A 25,100-nucleotide genomic window follows, 5' to 3' on the forward strand; every position below is an offset into this window, starting at 1 on the left:
ATAAATTATAATAAATTTGTTAATCAAGCTAAGGATAAAATGATACAAAACTATAACATACAACTTAATCTATATTAAAAAATTTATTTTAGAAATTATATTAAATCTAATTTATCTATTATGCTTAGCGAAAGTCTCTCTTACGTAGTTGCAACCGTAACCCGACCATCTTGCTATCGACGCCGCTGGTCCATACTCATCACTTAGCAGTAAGTTGTTTACCTACAACACATACGTAAAATTTTCGTGGAAATGAGCTATCGCTCAGCGAGAACAATATAAAACTCACAAAACAAGATGAGTAATGCAATGCATGAACCGGTTATTAGTATTTTCATTCTAAAGGTGAAATGGTCTTTCTTAACATAAATCTTATCATATTTTATTCGGGGCTCCCCTAGAGTAGTCGTACCAATTTCAGTGTACACTTTGGAGACAAAGATATGGGGTTGCAAGGTCCCATACTTTGCTCCGTATTATAAACTTATAACATATGAAAAATTTCCCCATTTGGGCCCGTAAGTCGGCTCGGGAAATTCTCCTTGAGACCTCCGTAACTCGAGGCGGTACGACTCTCTTACTTATCTTTTCACTTTATTGTTTAGGTGACATGCAAATATGACATGTAATATACATAACAATCATACATAACATCAGACGTGACATGATTATAACATGACATGACATAGCTTACCAATGCATATGAAACATAACATAGCTCAACTAGAAAATGTTAATTAGCATCTCATACATCATACATAAATTTACTTAGCATAAAGACATGCCCAAACATCCACATACATAATGTCATATAAATTTAAAAAATATGTCATTAATACTCCATCATCATCATTTATCATATCATAACATATCATAAGGTAAAATGCATAAACGTAGACATGTAATCATCGCATAATATATAACAACTCATATATCATATCATCGTACTTAAGCATATCGTATCATGTATCACTTGGCTTATAATAACTATAAACAAAACCATATAATACTATCTAACAAACCACGTCATGAATCACAAAACTCATCATAATTTTATTTAAAACTAATATGTGCTGTAGTGAGATTGTTCTCACCTGAAGTGGAAATTACGATCTTTGATCGGGAACGATTTAAACGCTCGAGTTGATTCGAAACCTAACCGGAAGAATTAATAATTGAGATTTTAGTTCATAGTTAAAATCTATATTCTGGACAATACTAGGCTACTGGAAAAATTCAGAATCCAACGTTAAGTGAAAATACTAAAATGCCCTTAGATATGAAATATCGAGAAAATAAACTTGTTGAAATAAATTCTGGAAAAATTCCAGAAAATGTAAAATAAGATTTTGAACAGTTTTTCCTAAAGTGACACGGTCAAAAACAACGTTTCACAATTTCTTAAAATTCATATACATAAGATATTAATAAAAAAAATCAAATAATTATATTCTTTTGCACGCTCAAAATTGGAACATCATAGTAAAAATAGGCTAAAGTTTAATTGTATGAAAATTTCGAATCAAAATAATAATCGTAGCTATTGAAAACCGATAAACATATTTGTAACTTCTCAAAAACCCTTGCAAAACAGAAATCATTTTAATGATTATTGTTCATAAGAAAGACAACCTAACAACCAAATTCATCAAAAACTAATGGAAAAAGATACTTTACATAGGAAAAATACCTCTGAGGGAGTTGAAAAGAAAACTCCTTGAAGCTTAATAGAACCCAATGTTTGATGGGGGAAAAAAATGCAAAAGTCTACGTTTCTTTAGTTTTGTAAAGAAAAGAAGAAAATGGAATGGGGAGAGATAACAAACCAAGGCTGAGAGTGTGTGTCAGAGAAAAAAAATGATATTATGAACGACATTCAAGAGCTAGCTATAGTGAGAAAAGCATTTCAAAAGAATAATTAATTGGCTGTTATAAATGTCTAATATTAATACCATTAACTCTCCACTTTATTCCTTTCAAAAGTAAACAAAAAGTATATTGCTACTAACACCTCAATGTATATCCGGATACACATATTCATATATATGAATGATAAATCTATATACTGATGCCATTACTAAAAAAATATTATCATTATTACTGCTATCTTAATTGATAACGAAACTCTTTATTCCTTATATTATATATATATATATATATACATATATATCTCGTATGGTTATATATATACATATATACATATATATCTCGTATGATTATTAGATGTATGAGTAATATCATACACACACACACAAAAAAAAAGTACCAATACTACTTCATACGTATACTGCTATTAATAAGAAAAAGTATCATACATGATTATAATTATGAAAGATAAATTCTAAAATTAATCATAGCTATATATATATATATATATATATATATATATATATGATTTAGTGTAATATATTACGAACAATACATCGAAAAAAAATCTAATAACTAAACTTAAAATACTCAAACCACACATAAACAAGCGTAAATCATACGTAGCGTATAGTATATAATTCAAACGTGATATATTACATTTTTTCATATGGCCAAGTTTCGGGGTTTCACAATCTCCCCTACTTATTAGAATTTTCGTCCCGAAAATTAATATAAAAATTTGGGACAAACCATGAAGATATTTCATTGGCAACACTAAAATTCTAAAAAAAAGGTTGGGATATCACAAAATCATATATTCTCCGCGATTCCTAGTAAGTTTTTCTATCTTATGATTCTTCTAAAGTACCTTGACTAGTGGAATCACTATAGTTCGTAGGACCTTCTCTCCACGATCAATAATTTCGACTAGCTTTTCCTCAAACCTTAAGTCTTTATGTACTTCAGTAGGCTCTTGGATCAAAACATTTTTGGATCGGGTAAAAACAATGTTTGAGCATCGATACGTAAAACACTGCGTACCAATGCTAACTCGTAATTTAGAGCTAGACGGTAGGCTACTTTTCAATTTTTTTTTTTGTGATCTCGAAAGGGCCAATGTACCTCGGGCTCGATTTTCCCTTCTTGCCGAATCTCATCACCCCCTTGAGAGGTGCTACCTTCAAGAATACGAAGTCTCCTACTTGAAATTCCAGTGATCACCTCCTCTTGTCAGCGTAGCTCTTCTGTCGACTTTGGGCAATTCCCATTCGATCTCGTATCTTCTTGATGGCTTTAGTGGTATCTCGAATAAAATTTGTCTTCTCGAGGCTATTTTCCCCGGATTCGAACCAGTGAATCAGAGAACGATACTTTCTATCATTAAGAGCTTCATATGGGGCAACTCTGATTGAAGCTTGGTAGCTATTGTTGTATGAGAATTCAATAAGTGGTAGCCTCTTATTCCAACTCCTACCGAAATCCATGATACATGCTCGTAGCATATCCTCTAAGATCTGAATAGCCCTTTCCGATTGGCCATCCGTCTGGGGGTGAAAAGCAGTACTGAACTTCAGTTGCCATCCCATAGACTTTTGCATACACCTCTAGAAGTTAGAAGTTAAACGAGCGTCACGATCTGAGATGATGGACAAAGTAACGCCATGTAGTCTCACTACGTTATTAATGTATAGTTCAGCCAACTTCTGCACGTAGTACGTGACTTTCATCGGTATGAATCTGGCAGATTTGGTCAAATGGTCCACCACTACCCATATAGCATCATAACCCTCATTTGTCTTAGGTAACCCAACCACAAAGTCCATTGTGATTTGTTCCCACTTCCATTCAGGAACCTCGATTGGTTGCAATTCTCCAGCTGGTCGTTGATGTTCGGCCTTCACTTTCTGGCATGTAAGGCGTTTACTAACAAAATTTGCAATGTCTCCCTTCATTCCATTCCACCAGAAGTGTTCTCGAAGGCCTTGATACATCTTCGTGGACCCTGGGTGGACTGAATATGGAGTCACATGTGCTTCGGTCAAAATCTGTCTTCGTAACTCATTTTTGTTGGGTACACGTACAGATCCTTCCATCAAAAAGAGTACATCATTCTCCGCAAGAGAAAATTTTGACTCCTGACTTTCCAGTGCATTGTCCTTCAGCCTTGACATCTCAGGATCACGTCATTGCGCTTCTTTGATTCTCTCGAAAAGATCTGATTTTAAGGTCATGTTGGTTAATCTCCGGGTGACAATTTCAACTTCCAAGTTGTTGATTTCGTCAATGAGTTGAGGAGATAATGCATGCATCATCGATAGCCTAGTCTCATCTTTCCTACTTAACGCATCAGCTACCACGTTTGCCTTTCTAGGATGGTAATGGATACCACAATCATAATCCTTAACCAATTTTAGCTACCTTCTTTGTCTCATGTTCAACTCTTTCTGAGTGAAAATGTACTTTAAGCTCTTATGATCGGTAATGTCTCACACCGCGCACCCTACAAGTAAGGCCTCAAAATCTTGAGGAAAAAAAACATTGCAGCTAACTCAAAATCATGAGTAGGATCATTCCTCTCGTGGTTTTTGAGTTGTCGAGACGCATAAGCCACTACTTTGCCGTTTTGCATGACCTAGCTTTGATGCATCGCGGTAGATAGACAAAGGTTCTCTACTTTCAGGGACTATAAGGATTGGAGCGGTGGTGAGTCTTATCTTCAACTCGCAAAAGCCCTCTTCACACTTCTCGGTCCACTCATACTTCTTATCTTTCTTCGTGAAGGCGGTGAGTGGTGCAGCTAATGTAGAAAATCCTTCCACAAATCTTCTATAGTAGCATGTTAAACCAAGAAAACTCCTTATCTTAGTCGCACTTAGAGGTGGCTTCCAACCATTCACAGATTCTATCTTGGAAGGATCGACAGAGATTCCATCTTTAGAAACCACGTGTCCGAGAAAATGCACTTTATCCAACCAAAATTCACACGTCGAGAATTTGGCATACAACTGATGTTGTATCAGCATCTGGAGTGCGATTTGCAAATGACCCTCGTGGTCTTCGGCGCTCTTGGAGTAAATCAATATGTCATCAATGAAGAAAATAACAAACTTATCCAAGATGTCACTAAAGATCCTATTCATCATGTCCATGTATGTCGCTGGAGCGTTAGTGAGTCCAAAAGGCATGACAGTGAACTTGTAATGACCATAGCGGGTGCGAAAAGCTGTCTTCGGAATGTCGTCCTCCTTGACGCGTAATTGATGGTAGCCGGATCGCAAATCTATCTTTGAAAATACCTTCGCCCCCTTGAGTTGGTCAAACAAGTCATCTATCCTTGGAAGAGGATACTTGTTCTTGACTGTTACCTTATTTAGCTTTCAGTAGTCAATACGCATGGGGAAAGACCTATCCTTCTTTTTGACAAATAGAACGGGTGCTCCCCAAGGTAAATGACTAGGGCGGATAAATCCCTTATCTAACAACTCTTGGAGTTGTGATTGTAACTCTTTGAGTTCGGCAGGGGCCATACGACAGGGTGCTTTGGAAATTGGACCTGTTCCAGGTAGCAACTCGATTGCGAAAGAAATCTCACGTTCGGGCGCTAAACCAAGGATATCTTCAGGAAAAACATCAACATATTTCCTCACACTAGCACATCTTGTGGATTTGCTTCAACCTCATTCGTCTTGTCCACTAACACGCTAGGAATCCATAACACCCTTTACTCATCAATCTTCTAACTTGTAACACTGACACTATCATCTTTGATTTCTTGTGTGGCCTTCCTACAAAGGTGAACCCTCTTCCTGTTACCGGTTTGAAGATTACTCTTTTTTGGCGACAATCGATCATTGCATTATTCTCGCCTAAGAAGTCTATACCCAAGATAGCATCAAAGTTTTTCATTTCTAAGACAATGAAATCACTCTTTAGCTCTTATCCACCTATAAATATCGGTACTCCTTCCAGATAGTACTCCGATAATAACTCATCATCAGACGGTAATGTCGTCTTGAAAACCTTATTAGTTTTCACTACACTATCGCCTAATTTCCTAGCCAGTTCTAACGAAATAAAGCAATACGTGGCACCAGAGTCAAAAAATACTAAAGCGTCAAATGAGCTATAGGAAGCTGACCTGCTACCACATTCGAAGAACTGGCTAGAGCATCGGCGTTGGTGTAAGCGTAGATGCGAGCTTGTTGTGGTTGTGGCATTTGGGTGGCTGTTGGTGCTTCTAGACGACCCAAGGAGATTTGTTGCCCTTCTAGTACAGTCGGCATGTAGTTGAGTCATCCGTTCTGATTGAGTTGTTGATACTGTCTGTTCTGAGCGAAATTTGGTTTCGGACAGTCTTTGAGAAAGTGACCATGCTGACCACACTTGAAGCAAGTCATGGTTCCTCTCCGACACTCTCCAGGATGCATCTTTCCACAAGTCTTGCATATTGGAAAATTTATGCCTTCTATCTTAACCTTGTTGGCGTCACCCCTATTACCGGGATGAGTCCTTTTCTTCCCATTCCCATTTCCTTAGGGTTGCGCCCTGAAGCCTTGATTGTTGCGGTTAAGTTGGTGGTTATTTGGTTGGTTTGGCTTCTTATTGGCGTCAGCACCCTTGTTTTGACATCTATCTTCTTTCCGAGCCTTATAAAATTGGGCTCGTTCCTCCTTCACTTGGATCATGTGATATTCAAAACTCGTAGCATATGATAAAATCTAAGATGGTGGAAGATGGGTTATTTCCCTTTAACAATGGATTTATCCGAATCAGCTCAAAACACCTTCATCCTTTTTCATCTTCTTCCCTTGGTGTATTTTGTTCCTCAATTCCTATATCTTAGTTTCTTGAGCTTTGAACCAATTGAGTAAAGTGGTGTCTAGAACCACTAGCTTTAGTCGAGCTATCAAGACATGAAAATAAGATAGTGCACTTAGCAATCTTTTAGATGTACCAACTTAACTGAGATCACACTTCTGGTATTTCTATTCACACTAAAAAAAAATTCTTCACATATTGCCGTAGCAAATTTCATTTGAACATGAAATAAGACATACTTATAACATAAGATGACATCTTTTAAGCCATTGAGAAAAAAAAAATCCATAACAAAAGAAGTGTATACATACAATTGGAATGAGAGTAATAACATCTTGTAAATAAGGAAAATGGAGTGGAGTTTTGATCGTCAATGAAGACGCTCCAATTATCCATAAAATAGACAAGTCATTACTTGTCAATAAAAAAAAAAAAAAAACCATATTGATCTCTAGCTCTTACATAAACATGACTACTGATTTCAAATCAATAATAAAAAAAAATTGTAACTAAAACATATTAAACTTACTTGAGTAGGGGATACAGCCGTGCGATCGAATAGCAAGGGTGGTCGCAGGTTCGTTGCTCTGATACCAACTGTGACAACCCGACTTTTCGGACCGTCTTACTTTGCTTATTTATTTTACTTATCTAAATTATGTATAAAAAAATGAGGATTTTATTTTCTATCATATAATACCTTTACGAAACCGTAATCTGGAAATTTGCGGATTATTTTTTTTTAATACATACATTCTCAAATACCATAAAACAATAAAATCATACTAGTCCTCTTGTCAAAATAATTAGGTCAGAAGTATAACAAATAAAAATAAAAACTAAACTTTAAGTTTTGATCATGGTAAATCTTTGACTTGAAAATATTTGACCTTTACTTGAAAAGTGGTATTTTTAACACCAACTTAATAGAAAATAAATTATAATAAATTTGTTAATCAAGCTAAGGATAAAATGATACAAAACTATAACATACAACTTAATCTATATTAAAAAATTTATTTTAGAAATTATATTAAATCTAATTTATCTATTATGCTTAGCGAAAGTCTCTCTTACGTAGTTGCAACCGTAACCCGACCATCTTGCTATCGACGCCGCTGGTCCATACTCATCACTTAGCAGTAAGTTGTTTACCTACAACACATACGTAAAATTTTCGTGGAAATGAGCTATCGCTCAGCGAGAACAATATAAAACTCACAAAACAAGATGAGTAATGCAATGCATGAACCGGTTATTAGTATTTTCATTCTAAAGGTGAAATGGTCTTTCTTAACATAAATCTTATCATATTTTATTCGGGGCTCCCCTAGAGTAGTCGTACCAATTTCAGTGTACACTTTGGAGACAAAGATATGGGGTTGCAAGGTCCCATACTTTGCTCCGTATTATAAACTTATAACATATGAAAAATTTCCCCATTTGGGCCCGTAAGTCGGCTCGGGAAATTCTCCTTGAGACCTCCGTAACTCGAGGCGGTACGACTCTCTTACTTATCTTTTCACTTTATTGTTTAGGTGACATGCAAATATGACATGTAATATACATAACAATCATACATAACATCAGACGTGACATGATTATAACATGACATGACATAGCTTACCAATGCATATGAAACATAACATAGCTCAACTAGAAAATGTTAATTAGCATCTCATACATCATACATAAATTTACTTAGCATAAAGACATGCCCAAACATCCACATACATAATGTCATATAAATTTAAAAAATATGTCATTAATACTCCATCATCATCATTTATCATATCATAACATATCATAAGGTAAAATGCATAAACGTAGACATGTAATCATCGCATAATATATAACAACTCATATATCATATCATCGTACTTAAGCATATCGTATCATGTATCACTTGGCTTATAATAACTATAAACAAAACCATATAATACTATCTAACAAACCACGTCATGAATCACAAAACTCATCATAATTTTATTTAAAACTAATATGTGCTGTAGTGAGATTGTTCTCACCTGAAGTGGAAATTACGATCTTTGATCGGGAACGATTTAAACGCTCGAGTTGATTCGAAACCTAACCGGAAGAATTAATAATTGAGATTTTAGTTCATAGTTAAAATCTATATTCTGGACAATACTAGGCTACTGGAAAAATTCAGAATCCAACGTTAAGTGAAAATACTAAAATGCCCTTAGATATGAAATATCGAGAAAATAAACTTGTTGAAATAAATTCTGGAAAAATTCCAGAAAATGTAAAATAAGATTTTGAACAGTTTTTCCTAAAGTGACACGGTCAAAAACAACGTTTCACAATTTCTTAAAATTCATATACATAAGATATTAATAAAAAAAATCAAATAATTATATTCTTTTGCACGCTCAAAATTGGAACATCATAGTAAAAATAGGCTAAAGTTTAATTGTATGAAAATTTCGAATCAAAATAATAATCGTAGCTATTGAAAACCGATAAACATATTTGTAACTTCTCAAAAACCCTTGCAAAACAGAAATCATTTTAATGATTATTGTTCATAAGAAAGACAACCTAACAACCAAATTCATCAAAAACTAATGGAAAAAGATACTTTACATAGGAAAAATACCTCTGAGGGAGTTGAAAAGAAAACTCCTTGAAGCTTAATAGAACCCAATGTTTGATGGGGGAAAAAAATGCAAAAGTCTACGTTTCTTTAGTTTTGTAAAGAAAAGAAGAAAATGGAATGGGGAGAGATAACAAACCAAGGCTGAGAGTGTGTGTCAGAGAAAAAAAATGATATTATGAACGACATTCAAGAGCTAGCTATAGTGAGAAAAGCATTTCAAAAGAATAATTAATTGGCTGTTATAAATGTCTAATATTAATACCATTAACTCTCCACTTTATTCCTTTCAAAAGTAAACAAAAAGTATATTGCTACTAACACCTCAATGTATATCCGGATACACATATTCATATATATGAATGATAAATCTATATACTGATGCCATTACTAAAAAAATATTATCATTATTACTGCTATCTTAATTGATAACGAAACTCTTTATTCCTTATATTATATATATATATATATACATATATATCTCGTATGGTTATATATATACATATATACATATATATCTCGTATGATTATTAGATGTATGAGTAATATCATACACACACACACAAAAAAAAAGTACCAATACTACTTCATACGTATACTGCTATTAATAAGAAAAAGTATCATACATGATTATAATTATGAAAGATAAATTCTAAAATTAATCATAGCTATATATATATATATATATATATATATATATATATATATATATATATATATGATTTAGTGTAATATATTACGAACAATACATCGAAAAAAAATCTAATAACTAAACTTAAAATACTCAAACCACACATAAACAAGCGTAAATCATACGTAGCGTATAGTATATAATTCAAACGTGATATATTACATTTTTTCATATGGCCAAGTTTCGGGGTTTCACAGTAAGAAGAGTGAAAGCTTTGTGTTCCTCAAGAATAAAGTTCGCAGCCGTCTTGAAGGATGGATGGCGAAAACAATCTCCAAAGCTGGGAGAACCACTCTAGTGAAGTCAGTCATTCAAAGCATTCCTATTTACGCTATGTCTTCCTTTCGACTCCCCGAAACTTTTTGTCAAGCTCTCGACAAAATGACAAGAAAATTTTGGTGGAAAGGTGTGTATGAGGGGAACCGGTTCTTGGCGGCGATTAGCTGGAAGGAGGTGTGCAAACCCAAATGGGATGGAGGTTTAGGATTTCGAAGATTCGAAGACATGAATTCAGCCCTTCTTGCGAAGATAGGGTGGCATTTGGCGGCGGATTCGAAACTGAATTGGGTAGATATTCTTCGGAAAAAATATTGTGGGGATAAAATTTTTTTTGAAGTTGAAGTGAAGAAAAACCACTCCGGGCTATGGAGAGAAGTGTGTGCTCTGAGAGGTTTGATAAAAGAAAACTCGGGTTATCTGATTGGGGATGGTAGGAATGTGAGCATCAGCAACGACAAATGGGTCTTAGAAGGAAAAAACTTCCTCAATGTGAGTGGGGTTCCTTTGGGATTATCGGTGAAGGCTCTTCTTCAGGAGGGGATTAGAGCGTGGGATAGCAGAGCCATTTCTGAGATTTGTGGCTCGGAATGGCTTGAGAAAATTTCGGCGGTGAAGATCCTGGAAGACCCTAGCCCGGATAAGTTGGTCTGGACAGCAGAGGAGTCGGGGCGTTTCTCAGTTAAGTCGGCGCTGCGCCAGATCCGAAGAGACGGTGCCAGTGAGTCGCCAACAACATGGAACAAGATCTGGAAGCTCCGTATCCATGAGCGAGGCAAGATATTTCTCTGGAGAATTGCTAAGGAATGCTTTAATCTGGCTCCGATCTTGGTTCGCCGGAGAATGTCGGAGGACGGGACGTGTCGGAGCTGCGGGAAGGATAAGGAAACAGTGGCTCATCTGTTTTTCACCTGTGAATGGGCTGATAGGTTCTGGTTTTTAGAAGGCATGGGGTTCCGCTGGAAGTGGCCGGATAACACGTCGGGCGTTCGGCTGATTGACGCGATTCTGGAAGCGAACGAGTCGGCGAACTTTTTGAGAGGACGGTCGAATGAACTGGTGGTCAGGGCCTGGATTATTTTGGAAGAGATCTGGCGCCGAAGAAACATCAGGGTGTTCGAAGATAAGTCTTTGGAGTTCGATCGGTCCCTTATCAGAGTGCGATCTGCTGTCCGAGACCACATGGAGCTGTCGGGATGCCCAGGAGATGACGTCCCTCCTCCTACGCTGACCTCGCCTCGGATATGGACTACGCCTAGTGAAGGAGTTGTTAAAATTAATTCTGATGGGTCTTTCAGGTTGGGGAGGGCATCAGTGGGCTTGGTGGCTAGAGACAAGGACGGAGCTGTAGTTTGGATGTGGCGAAGCCCGGTGGAAGCGTCTTCGGCGCAGGAAGTGGAACTCAGAGGAGTGTTTCTGGCTTTACTAGTCGCGAAGTTCAGAGGTTGTAATCGTGTGTTGATAGAAGGAGATAACCAACAGATTATGGTTAGTCTTCGTAAGTCCAAATCTTGTCCTTTTTGGTTTTTGAGTCCGTTGTATCAGAGTATTTTGAAAGAGTCTAAGTCTTTTATTTCAGTTAATTTTGGTTGGGTTAGTAGAGATGCCAACCGGGTAGCTCATGAACTGTGTATTTGGGCTGCTCGGGATAGGGTCTCTGGGTTTTGTATTCTCGGGGATACTCCGACCCATGTTCGGAGTGCTTTTGATAAGGATTTGTTGAATGGTACTTTCCCGTCTCCCTCGTCCGCTCCTCCTCCTCTCAGGAGTAGAGAGTAGGGCGGGGGGTCGATTTCAAAAAAAAAAAAAAAAAATTATTGTGTATGCCTTAAAGTCAATTACTACTAAAACCCTAGAGAGCTAAAAAAAAGGAAAAGAATATATGGATCGGAGGTGGATTAGTTATAACTAATTAGTTGGTACATGGCATGGCAGTACGGAGACAAAACAAAAGAGTGTGCAATGTACGGAGACAAAATAAAAGAAGGGCATGTCTCCCAAAATGATGCAGTTTGTTTATATCAGATCCAAGTCCAGTTACACTCCCCACCGTTCGTCCTCCAATTCATCCGACGGTACGGGACGTGCCCACTCTCTATCATCTTCCACAATATCAACGGACCAAATCATTTCCACTGTTATTTTGTCTTTTTTCTGTAAATTCAATTATTATGTCTTTATTCACCATTACCTATAAATTTTTATGAGTGAGTAATTTTATGGTACACGCACTTATCAATGATATGTACTATTACCCATTTCACCCTCTCCAACGGCCTAGATCACCTTCATAATGGGGTTTTTTTTTCCTCTGAACTTCATAATGGGATTTACATTATATAAATGGACCATAATACATAAAATACGTATGTTTTCATTTCGTCTGAAACATTAAAAATTGTGGTACGTATGTTGTTGCCAAAAAAACCTTATATGTCAATCAATAAAATTTGCGTGTAACTATTTATGTTGACCTTCTCTAAGCCATTAAAATTAAAATCGAAAATGAAATAAAAGGTGAGAAGATGTAATAAAAAAAAGTGAAAACTATCAAAATAAATAGTGTTTTATATCTCTTTCAAAAAAGAGAATAATGTTTTCTCAAAAGAAAAAATAATAAGTAATGTTTTATGAGGTATTTTCTTATTTTCCTTCTTCATCTTATTTCTCTCTTTCTTTACTACTTGACAAGTTTCCAACCAACTTCCTAAAATCCAACTAATAACATGTTATAAAAGTCAATCATTCTATCTTTCTGATTGGTACATGATTGTCCATAAAATATACACCAACTAAAAATCACTATATATGATTTGAGCTGAGCTCTAATTCTAGTTTTCAACATGCAATTAACTGTGGCCAAATATTTCCATGAGTTTATATCACTATTGCTGAGTTCATGTGAAATTCGTGCAGGAATTAAACCTGGAAACCAAATTACATATAAAAGATTAAATAAATAGAAGTATAGTCTGAGTTAGCAGTTGTTAGATGAGCACCTGAGAAGCCCAAAAAGTTGAATATTATAACCCACTTAAAATAATATAGTAATAAACAGTAATAATAACCCTACTTATTAACCCAATTGAATGGTCATTATGGGGTTGAGGAAGTTTGTTCAAAAAGTACTAACAAACTCAAAACTGCACGTTGCATCTTAATCAAGACTGTCACCAGATTTGATGAGAGAAGTAACTTTTTTTTCACCCAGTGTACGGACACTAACACGTAAGACCTCCAAAAATAAAACCCCCCAAAGTATATGGGTATGTCTTGCATTCAATGTCTGATATTCAGGCTCTCTTACATGTCTATCAGGCATTAATCATTCTCTATAAATGAGTAGTTCCTTTCCTAATAATATTAATGGAGGAATATGATTGATCGAGATTTATAACTAAAAAAGAAAAAGCTATTATAGGGGCATGGCCTAACACTAGTTGATACTGATGGAGTATGGGAGTGTCGTCAGAAATCTTACAATCCGACGGTCAAGAGAGACTCTCACTGTTGAACTCAGAGTGAATGGTTCCAATGTGTGCATTTTATTTATTTATTTATTTTTTTGCAGATAGCTTTACCGGTTTACTTACGTGTGAGAAGCAATAGTTCCCATGTGTTGTCTGATTTGAAAGTTTGAAAATAGTCAGTCTTTATTTATTTTATTATTATTTATTTATTTGAAAGTTTTTTTTTTTTAGTGGGGTCGTATAAGCTTACATGTAATTACAAAAGAATACATATAGTATCTTAGAAAGTTGTATAAGTGTGTTAGTCGAACATACCGACTTTATCAAATGAAAAAAATATATACCAAATAAAGTTGTTACCTAAGAAAAAAAACTGTCAACCATACGTTAAACACAAGTGAAAATTTAGGATAGACTATAAATTAGACACATCAAACAACATAAACTTAATTTGATAATATAAAAACTATATCTCCAAAGCTAACTCATTTAAGTCTTTGCATATACCGAATAAAATAAATACACAAATTCACATATAAAGCCTACAATTAATCAAGAGTAAAGTAATAATCTTCGATTCTTTGATTGAGAATATGCACAATCAAAAGTAATTTATCACAAAATTACATATGAAATTATTTTAGTTTATTCTAATTTGATATAAATAATTAATCTTGATATGTGATCAAAAGTAATTATATTAAAAAAGTCATTAAAAATATAAATCTTAATTACAAACAAACTAGAAAATATATAACATGACATACACATATAGATAATAAAAAAAATAGTTTTTTTGTATGATGTTACTTTTAAATTTGAACCAAATAACTAAATGTTATATACTGTGCGTTTATTTATTTATTTATTTTAAATATAACATTATTGGATAGAAGTTATACAAGTTAGATGAATATGAGTTATAGTGTAATAAATAGAAAAATATTTAAATTATTAAAATAATAGAGTTATGATAATTATGTTTTTGTTATTAAAAATGGAGTAATGAGTTAGAGATGAAAAATTGTTTGTTTGATGTGATAGAAATTATAATTTAGAGTGTCAGTGTTAAAGATGATCTTAATGTAAGTCAATTTTTCTACTTGATTGAACAAAAAGGGAGCATATAAATAAATGGAATAGTAAAAAACAATAATACGTATTAGTGTGGATACATGAAGGGCACCCAAATTGTTTTTATAAATTTAGGTACAATTAAGGTAAAAATAAAAATGAATGAAATGCCCAAGTTAAATAAATGAAATGATACAAAATAATATGTATTTATGGATGTATCAACTATCAAGTATCAACCGAATAATTGGAGGGAGAAATATGAAGAGGAATAAAAAGAGAGCTTGACTATTGTCACCATTTGATTGGCCCATTAATATTAGGGAATCTGTACAAATGTTTTGCACATAATTTACAGATTATATGTCATTTTATATATGAACATCAGTGGATCGGATTCAAAGATTGTATTTGTTTGCTTGTTTATTTGCCCTACTTGTACTTAGCTTATGAACACTCATAAAACAGTACTATTATGATTGCAAGTGATCGTATAAGTGTTTTTTTTAGTGGGGTCGTATGAGCTTACATGTAATTACAAAAGAATACATATAGTATCTTTTATTGATTATAAACTTTTAGCTGGACTTTTTTTAGAAGAAAAAAAATTAGAAAGTTGTATAAGTGTGTTAGTTGAACATACCGACTTTATCAAATGAAAAAAATATATACCAAATAAAGTTGTTACCTAAGAAAAAAAACTGTCAACCATACGTTAAACACAAGTGAAAATTTAGGATAGACTATAAATTAGACACATCAAACAACATAAACTTAATTTGATAATATAAAAACTATATCTCCAAAGCTAACTCATTTAAGTCTTTGCATATACCGAATAAAATAAATACACAAATTCACATATTAGCTTTGGAGGTGCCACTAGCGGCTGCCCTAGTGGCACTTTGTAATTATTGTTTTAAGTCTTCCTTAGCTATATATATAAGGCTGAGTTGTATATTATTTTTTCATTCAATCAGAAGTTTATTTTTCATCCTCACCCTCGTCATCGGGGTTTGCTTTTAAGGCTGAGTTGTATATAAGGCTGAGTTTATTTTTCATTCAATCAGAAGACAAAATAACAGTTGAAATGATTTGGTCCGTTGATATTGTGGAAGATGATAGAGAGTGGGCACGTCCCGTACCGTCGGATGAATTGGAGGACGAACGGTGGGGAGTGTAACTGGACTTGGATCTGATATAAACAAACTGCATCATTTTGGGAGACATGCCCTTCTTTTATTGGACGATAAAAAAACATTTAATATATAAGATAAACAAATGATCTGTCTGTCCTTATTTATTTCCATTTTAAAATTGCATTAATCCTCATTCGAATATTCTCTGTCATAGTGTTTTATTAGCGGTGTAAATGGTATAGGAGACATGTATGTGTAAATTAAATTAGTTAGTCATAAGGTACGGCAATTTGATGATCATTACAAAGAATGAAAAAAAAAATTAAAAAAGGAGGGGCAGTGGATGAAATGGGCATGAATAAATACAAAATACTTAATTAGGTATATATTTATTCATGTTTGTGAAAAAGTCGTCTAATTCTTTTTAAGGTGGAAATAACTCCGACGTCATCGGGGTTTGCTTGTGTCACAACTATAAGCTCTCAGCCTACACATGCACACGTTTAGACGTATTTTAACCGTGGTTAAAATCTAACCACATTATCTCCACCTAAACATAAAATCCTTATCTCTCTCTAGTCTTCTTTAAAAACACAACATTCGTGAAAACCTAGCCGAGAGAGAGAGAGAGAGAGAGAGAGAGAGAGAGAGGAGAGAGAAGTCAATCGGTGCGTTCGAATCTCGTGGTTTTGTTTGGTAGCGGTAATGCCGAGAATGACGAGCTCGTTCCCGGAGGAAGTGCTCGGAAGAGGATCTTCATCGGAAACTGCTACGCCGTGACTCCGGGGATCTTAATCAAGAGGTTCCCGGAGGTCCGGTCGATAGAAATTGACAGAAGAGAGTGAGCACACAGAGGGATGGGCATAAGAGTATGCCTTTGCTTTTGTGTGCTCACTTCTCTCTCTGTCAGTTTCCATAGCCGGCTTTGGCTCCATAACCCTGAGCTCTTTTTCATTGTGTTTCAGGTCTCTGCTAAAAGAACTAATGTGCCTGGAATGAAGCAGTTTCGTGGGCGGCGAGCGAGTCCGATGGGATTCCGAGGCAGGAACCCGTATGTACCTCCTCCGTTTATCTACGCCCCATATGGTTATGGGTATGCCTCATGATTACTATGCCTTTCTATTTTTCCGATTTGTATTTGATTTTTTTTAACTCGTGTTATGAAAAAGCCGTGGAATTTCGAGTCTTGTTGGTGTCCTCAGCTCTGACGATTTTCCCTATATATTTTTTCAATTGTAGAAAGGTTCCGAGGATGAGAATGCCTATGCGTTACAACCCCTATTTCTGAGTTTCCGAGTTCGTTCTCGCAGCATGTTTCATCCAATTTCGTTATATCTTTTTTTCTTCTTTCCCCCCTCCCCCTTTTTTTAATCTTTTTTTTATTTATTATTATCTGGGATGCTAATTCAAAATGGTTTTTCATGGTAGTTAATTTTGGGTCGCTTAGGTTAATGTGGATAACTTGTGCGTGTGGAATTAAAGCATTTTGTCCAAACGATGAAGAGTGAATGTAATTTCTATGTGCCTTTGAAGATAGGACCTTTTTGCAGTAGTTAAGAGCTTGAGGACCATCTAGGAAGAGAAAAACGCTGAGCCCCTAAGTTTAGGGCTAATAAACCACTGGTCAAAACCTAGAAAATTGGAGAAGTTAGTCAAACGATTGTCAAAACATGACCACAAAGTTATATTGTAACCGTCTCAAACACGAGGACAATGATGAATATTATACCAAGAACTTCGACGGTTATAGATGCATATCCGTCGAGATCATAAGTGTAATCTACCTATAAAAAATGATGGTATACACCCAGAAACAATCCTTTGCTATTTACTCTCCACCTATCATGAGCTCCATGAAATCACATTTTAAAAAAATTTATTCTCTTATAATCAGGTTAAGTCTATTATGAAGACAGTCTAGTCTTAACCAATATATAGTCGGTGGGTTCTCGCTATGACAAGTTTTTGTCATCTAACAAAAACTAAAATAAAACCAATTTAAGATTTTTCATTTAATTTTTATTGGCCTCAAGGAGTGTTACAATTATTGACGTTGAGAATCACAAGATATTATTTCATTTGCTTACTTGTAAAGTAAGCATTTCACTAGGACCGGCTAGCGGTGATGTCAAGCTTATCCAGAATAATGGTCTTTGGCATTATTTGTTTCCAAACATGACAATGAGAAAACAAAAAATTGCTTGTCCATGAGGCTAGTACAGAGGAACAAACAGAGAAATAAAACAAGACAAATGACGTGAGACCTCATGCATTATTTACGTTAAAATAGCATAGTGCTTCATGGATCCGTAATTGATTATAGCAAATATTGCCTCGTAATTTCAAACATGTTCTATACTTTACGAAGAAGGAGAATAAATCCAAATTGGATTTTTAAAAGGCATAAAGTTGCACGAGTGGGGCTACTTTGAAAGTCCATACAAAGGCCTTGTCTTTGATGTTTTTATGATTCTTTAATATTGTTTATAACTTCTATGCATACTTACCCCAACTATATGATAATTATTCAATATACTTTTTTTCCCTTTTTTTCAGGAGAGCTTGATATTATTGCCAATTAATATTACGGACCTTAAGGTTACGCTTAAAAATAAAGAAATGTTAATTAGGTCAGAGAGAGAGAGAGAGAGAGAGAGAGAGAAAAACATGCAACGTATTCCAGAAAGAAAATGTAAATTTTAATTAGGTTATGGGAAACATGAGTCGGTAGCGAGTCCGAAATGGGAAAAAAAAAAATTGAACAACCAAATTTGGATTCATTTGGTTGTCGACCGACAGACATTATAATTCACAAAATCAAAGATTTTTCCGGCCACGCCTTACAAAACAAAACAATGGAGTGATTGGAATATTTGTTGAAATTTGTAAGCCAACAGAAACACAATAATATGCTGAGATATCTATATAACTATCTTGATTTCCGAGTACATTATTACAATAATTGATCTGATATTAAGTTATATAATAGTGCATTATTTATTTAAATTGTGCACAGTGAAAATGGTGAAGCCGTCGAAACAGTATATAGCAAAGAAACAGGACAATATGACCTATCGGGTTGGCTATATATATATAGCCTATTTCAAGTTTCGACATTTGAATTAAGTATTAGATTGAAAATTACAATCTTTATATGGTGACAAAAACGGACAAATTACAAATTCCACGCGTCAATCACTTGCCCTACTTTATTGGACTGAAGGTGAGAAAAAAGTTATAAAAAAAAAAAAGAAAAAAAAGTGCATTTGGGTCCATTTGGGAAAATGCTTAGGTCAAGTCGGGTTTAACTTAAAAGACAAAAATCAAACTTTTGAAAAAAATGATTTGCTTTTTGTATGGGAAATTGCATGGTAGACAAGGTTCTAAATAAAAAAAATTAGACGAACTAGCCATGTCCAAACGTTTAGATTGCAAAATAGCCAACATTTGAGAAACTTTCGCAGAATAGCCAATATGGGTGAGCTGGCAAACCAGACGTTTTTTCCTACCTAAATTACCCTTATTTTTTTTTTTAACATTGGTTTTATATAAATTGAAAGAATCAAAATGAAAAAGTCAACCAATGATCCACTTTTAATGCTTGTTTAACAGAATTTCCACGTTTAAAGTTTGCTAAACATGTAATTTTTAATAAAAATTGTAGAACTATAAAAGATAAAAACAACCCCGGAGAATTTATATGGAAATTTCCACTTTTAATTAAATGATAACTACGTGGAGTCATATTATTCTCTCTCGCGCAAAATCTACTACTCTCCTAAATTTTAAAAAATTCGTATTTGTCACCGTGAACTTTTCCATTCGAATCAAATCAAGTGGTATCACTAAACTTTAACAATTATTAATTTGGCTAAATTATTGTCACCTCTGACTAATATTTGTCATCATTTTGCACAAATGAGAAGTACTATATATAAATTTAACTCATGTTTAGTTTTAGTTTTCGTTCAAAAAGAAATTACAAAACCCCCCATGAAGGCATAGTTTGGATGGCACTACTTCTTCTTATGAGGGTGAGTTCAATCTTAAAAAATAGTGCAATATCTTTATTATTGGAGTTTTTAGGCATTTTTGTTTTGTAATTCGCGCTTAGTTATTCAATGAAATCTATTATATGTGAATATATGAATGAAAAATAATTAAAAAAATAACCCATTGAATAAATGATATTTATAGTATTTTCTTATTAAATTTTAATTTTTTTAATCATCAACTTAATACATTTGACCAGCGACCACAATCAAAATCGATGGATATATACGAATACAACTATTCCAATACGATGGGACTCTTGCGTTGTTATATATATATTAATCTCAAGCAATGAGCTGGACACGCGTGCCTTCAGATTTGAAGGCATGTTTTAATTAGTAATTTCAATTTGATGAGAGAGCTACCATCAGCTTATTTAATATTGCTCAAGTATAAAATATATATGATTCTCGATTAGCTTGTACTGTCACACTCAATACAAACTTTATCCATGGTTCATGCATGATATGTTATTGCATATAATAATAATAATAATAGCAATGAACGTCAACCAATTTAGAATTGATGAGATCTTAATTTATGTATTTGTTATCGCTTATAGGATCAAATGAATACTATATGTAATTTTGGGCATGGGTATGGGTTGACGAGGTCCAACGGGGCTATCGCAAATAGCTGGATGAGACTCGATACAACAAAACTACTGAAAAAAGAACACTTTGATGACGATGGGCATAATTAGGAGTGAGTTTAAATTCATATTGCCAGTTGTCAAGTGCCACTAGCTACGACTAGTCCATGCATGTAGTACGTATACGAAATATAAATATAAATAAAGTATAGTCTAAGCAAAATAAAAAAAAAATAAAAAAAGAAGGAAAAAAAAGTATAGTCTAGAATCCGGATATCCACTTTTGCTTTTGGCCAAGGAAAGTACGTAATTTACACCTTTAACTTGAATTCCTAATCTAACTTGAAAAAAAATAAAAATATATTAACCAAGTAATTTGAAATGTTAGAATTTTATTTTGGCCAATACTTTTTTATTTTTTAGCCAATCAGTCATTTGGTTGACGACGAAAGAGATTAGACAAGATAAATAAGATTATATCATTTCTATTTTTGTGTTTACAGTTAATAAATAAATTTAAATGAGATATTCTAAATTAGTTAATAATTTTTAAAAAATTTGTTGCCATACTAATAAGAATTTGTCAATGTACAAATACTTGGTAACGCTGCAACTTTTTGAAATCGTTATTGGGCGTTTATTATTTTTGTATACGATATATTTATTTTCTTGTTCACTATTTGAAATCGTTAGTGGGCGCTTATTATTTTTTGTAAACGATATATTTATTTTCTTGCTCACTACTACAATCTTTTCTGCTTGGAGTCTGAAAGTGGTAGGTTCGTATATATTTTTTTACTATTTGTTTCTTCATTGATCGCCATAAATATAAGTAAGATTGATATTAATAATACTAAATGAATGTCACTTACCAAATATAGCCTAAAATCCAAAATTTGACATATATAGTACCTAGTTCAATGAGTAAAGACTATTATATCCTCAAAATTCATTTAAACCAAATATCCAAACCAATTCTCACTTCATCTTCTTCACTCTGTCAGATTAAAACCCCACTCAAACACACTTCTTCTTCTTCTTCACTATCTCTGTTTGGGGGTTTTCCGATCTCTCGATGGGTCTCTGCACTTCGAAACCCTCGCAACGCGACTCTTCTCTCTCCTCTCCCTCCGATTCCAAGCCATCTAACACTATCCTGGACGATAATGGACTGCGATCCGGAAAGAAATCGCCATTCCTTCCTTTCTACAACCTAGCCCAGCTCACTACCTTTTCCGGCGAAAATCCTCCTCTCCGACGAGAACTCCAGCGACGGAAACCCCGGCCACTTCGACGAGGAGGCTCTTCAAGCGGCCATTTTCGCCGCTATCTCTGGTCACTACTACAAATTGGAGATTCCACAACCGTACAAAACCATTGTGGAAAGCTTCCACAACGGTTCTGTACCGTTGTGGAATCCTCCGCTGTGGAATGTTTCCACAACGGAACTCGTCCCGTTGTGGAAAAGTAATGATTCCACAACGGGACGAGTCCCGTTGTGGAAATGTCCATGATTTCACAACGGGACAGTCCCGTTGTGAAAAAATTTAACAGATTTTAACACTTCGCCGCGGCAACGTGTATAGTTCACCGCGGCGAATCTTTCCACAACGGTACAATCGTACCGTTGTGTAAAGTTTCGCCGCGGCGAAATATACACGTTGCCGCGGCGAAATTGTTCCTGAGAGTTATTTTTACAGTTTTCTAATTAAAAAACCTGAAATGAAATTATATATCCAAAACCAAATATCCATAACATCCAAAACATATCCATTACAAATATATATATCATCCAAAATCAAACTAATATTCTCATTCTATAAAAGTTTGTACGTAAAATACCCACTCCTCTTGAACGTTTTCTAAGTTATCCGGTGTATATGACTTCTTCAATTGTACGTAAAGTTTGGTTGACGTTACTTCGGGCTCCGTGGTTGTCAAGCTTGAAATCCGAAAAAAATCCTTAACGCACAACAACAAAAAACATTAGAAAACAAATATTCGCGTAAATGAAATACTTCAAACAACATGTAATGAATTTACCTTTTTATCAACTTCCTTGGTTGTAGTAGACATAATCTATGAAAAAACAAAATTAAATATAATCTCAATTCAAACCAATTCCAATACAAACTCAAACCGAAATTCAATTTCAATTCAAACTAATTCCGACATAAACTTAAACCGAAATTCAATTTCAATTCAAAACAATTCCAACACAAACTCAAACCGAAATTCAATTTCAATTCAAACTATTTCCGACATAAACTTAAACCGAAATTCAATTTCAATTCAAAACAATTCCAACACAAACTCAAACCGAAATTCAATCTAATATTCTAATTGGAATCCAACATAAACTCAAACCAAAATTCAATTCCACACTCATTTTCTACATAAATATCAAATTCAATATTCAATTTCAATGTAATTTAGACACAAATAAACAATTCTAACCTAATTTCAACATAAAAATACAAATTAAATTAAAAAAAAAAAGACTTACCCGGAGTGAAGACGATGAGCATGGGGCGTGGTGAGTCAATGAAGTTGTCGGAGATGTGGGTTGTGGTCGGAGGCAAGGTTTTTGTTATTGTCTACTACAACAACAAAAAAACATTAGAAAACAAATATTCGTGTAAATGAAATACTTCAAATAACATGTAATTAATTTACCTTTTTATCATCTTTCTTGGTTGTAGTAGACATAATCTATGAAAAAACAAAATTAAACATAATCTCAATTCAAACCAATTCCAATACAAACTCAAACCGAAATTCAATTTCAATTCAAACTAATTCCGGCATAAACTTAAACCGAAATTCAATTTCAATTCAAAACAATTCTAACACAAACTAAAACCGAAATTCAATCTAATATTCTAACTCAATTCCAACTCAAACTCAAGGTAATCAAATATTCTAACTCAAATCCAACATAAACTCAAACCAAAATTCAATTCCAAACTCATTTTCTACATAAATATCAAATTCAATATTCAATATCTATATAATTTAGACACAAATAAACCATTCTAACCTAATTTCAACATAAAAATACAAATTAAATAAAAAAAAATACTTACTTGGAGTGAAGACGACGAGCATGGGGCGTGGTGAGTCAATGAAGTTGTCGGAGATGTGGGTTGTGGTCGGAGGCAAGGTTTGTGGGTTTGTGTGGGGGTGGGTCGGAATGTTTGGTGGGTTTGTGAAGAGTGGGTTTGGTGGGTTTGGAAGAAGGAGAGGCGGAGAAGAAGAAGGGGACGGAGAAGAAAATGGAGGACGGGGGAGAAGAAATGGGCGGAGAAGAAAAAGGAGGCCGGGGAAGAAGAAGAAGGGCGGAGAAGAAGGAGAGGGTTGCGGGGAAGAAGAAGGGCGGGGAAAAAAAAGGTGAGAAGAAGAGAAGGGCGGAGGAAGAAGAGAGAAGAGAGAAGAGAGAGAGAGGGCGGCGACGGCGGCAGAGGAAGGAGGGGCGGCGAGTGGGCGTGGGTTGGAGAGAGAGTGGGGTTGGGTCGGGGAGAGAGAGAGAGAGAGAGAGAGAGAGAGAGAGAAGAAAAAGAAGAGAATGAAATTTCTGAAATTTTTGAAAAAAAAATCGAGAGGGAAGTTTTTAAGTTCCAGTCTGCGACATTTCGCTGCGGCCAAATATATACGTGGCCGCGGCCAAATGTTTCCACAACGGGTTATTGTACCGTTGTGGAAACATTTCGCCGCGGCCAAGGCTTAAGCTCGCCGCGGCGAAATGTTTGGTTTTACAGTTCTCCCACAACGGTACACTGTACCGTTGTAGAAGAGTTTGGTCGCGGCGAGTTTATGCCTTGGCCGCGGGGAGATTCAAGAACGGGTCACCATCCCGTTGTTTAAACCTTAATTTTTTTTAATTCCACAACAGGACAACTGTCCCGTTGTGGAGTCATCAAGATTCCACAACGAGACAGTTGTCCCGTTGTGGAAACATCAAGATTCCACAACGGGACTCTTGTCCCGTTGTGGAAACGTCATGATTCCACAACGGGACAACGTTTCGTTGTGGAATATCCGTTGTGGAATCTAACATTTGTAGTAGTGGGTGAAGCATCTGAAGGCGGTGTTTGTGACGATCCGACTTTTCGGACCGTCTTACTTTACTTACTTCTTTTACTTATCCAAAATTATGTATAAAAAAATATGAGATTTTTTTTTCTATCATATAATACTCTTACAAAATCGTAATATGGAAATTCGCGGATTATAATTTTTTTTTTTTCGAATACATATATTCTCAAATACCACAAAGCAATAAAATCACACTAGTCCTTATCAAAATAACTTGGTCAAAAGTATAACAAATAAATTAATAAAAACTAAACTTTAAGCTTTGATCATGGTAAATCTTTGACTTGAAAATATTTTAACCTTTACTTGAAAACTAGTATTTTAATACCAACTTAATAGAAAATAAATTATAATAAATTTGTTAATCAAGCTAGGGATAAAATGATACAAAACTATAACATAC

The 25,100-nt window shown here is 34.7% G+C and overlaps 2 long non-coding RNA genes across 2 annotated transcripts; one reads left to right on the forward strand and one right to left on the reverse strand.

Moving 5' to 3' along the window:
• The first annotated feature begins 16,614 nt into the window (after window positions 1–16,614).
• Window positions 16,615–17,509, forward strand: LOC149387370 (uncharacterized). The gene is made up of 2 exons (XR_016300877.1): window positions 16,615–17,050; window positions 17,197–17,509. It is a non-coding gene; the product is annotated as an uncharacterized LOC149387370 (long non-coding RNA).
• Window positions 17,510–23,163: 5,654 nt separating this feature from the next.
• LOC149387371 (uncharacterized) lies at window positions 23,164–23,845 on the reverse strand. Its single transcript, XR_016300567.1, has 3 exons — window positions 23,689–23,845; window positions 23,279–23,314; window positions 23,164–23,202 (listed from the first exon to the last, which is right to left on the reverse strand). It is a non-coding gene; the product is annotated as an uncharacterized LOC149387371 (long non-coding RNA).
• Window positions 23,846–25,100: the final 1,255 nt, after the last annotated feature.

This window comes from Urtica dioica, chromosome 8 (assembly GCF_054948205.1).
Source record: "Urtica dioica subsp. dioica isolate 48M chromosome 8, U.dioica_male_clone48M_v1_H2, whole genome shotgun sequence".
NCBI lineage: Eukaryota > Viridiplantae > Streptophyta > Magnoliopsida > Rosales > Urticaceae > Urtica > Urtica dioica.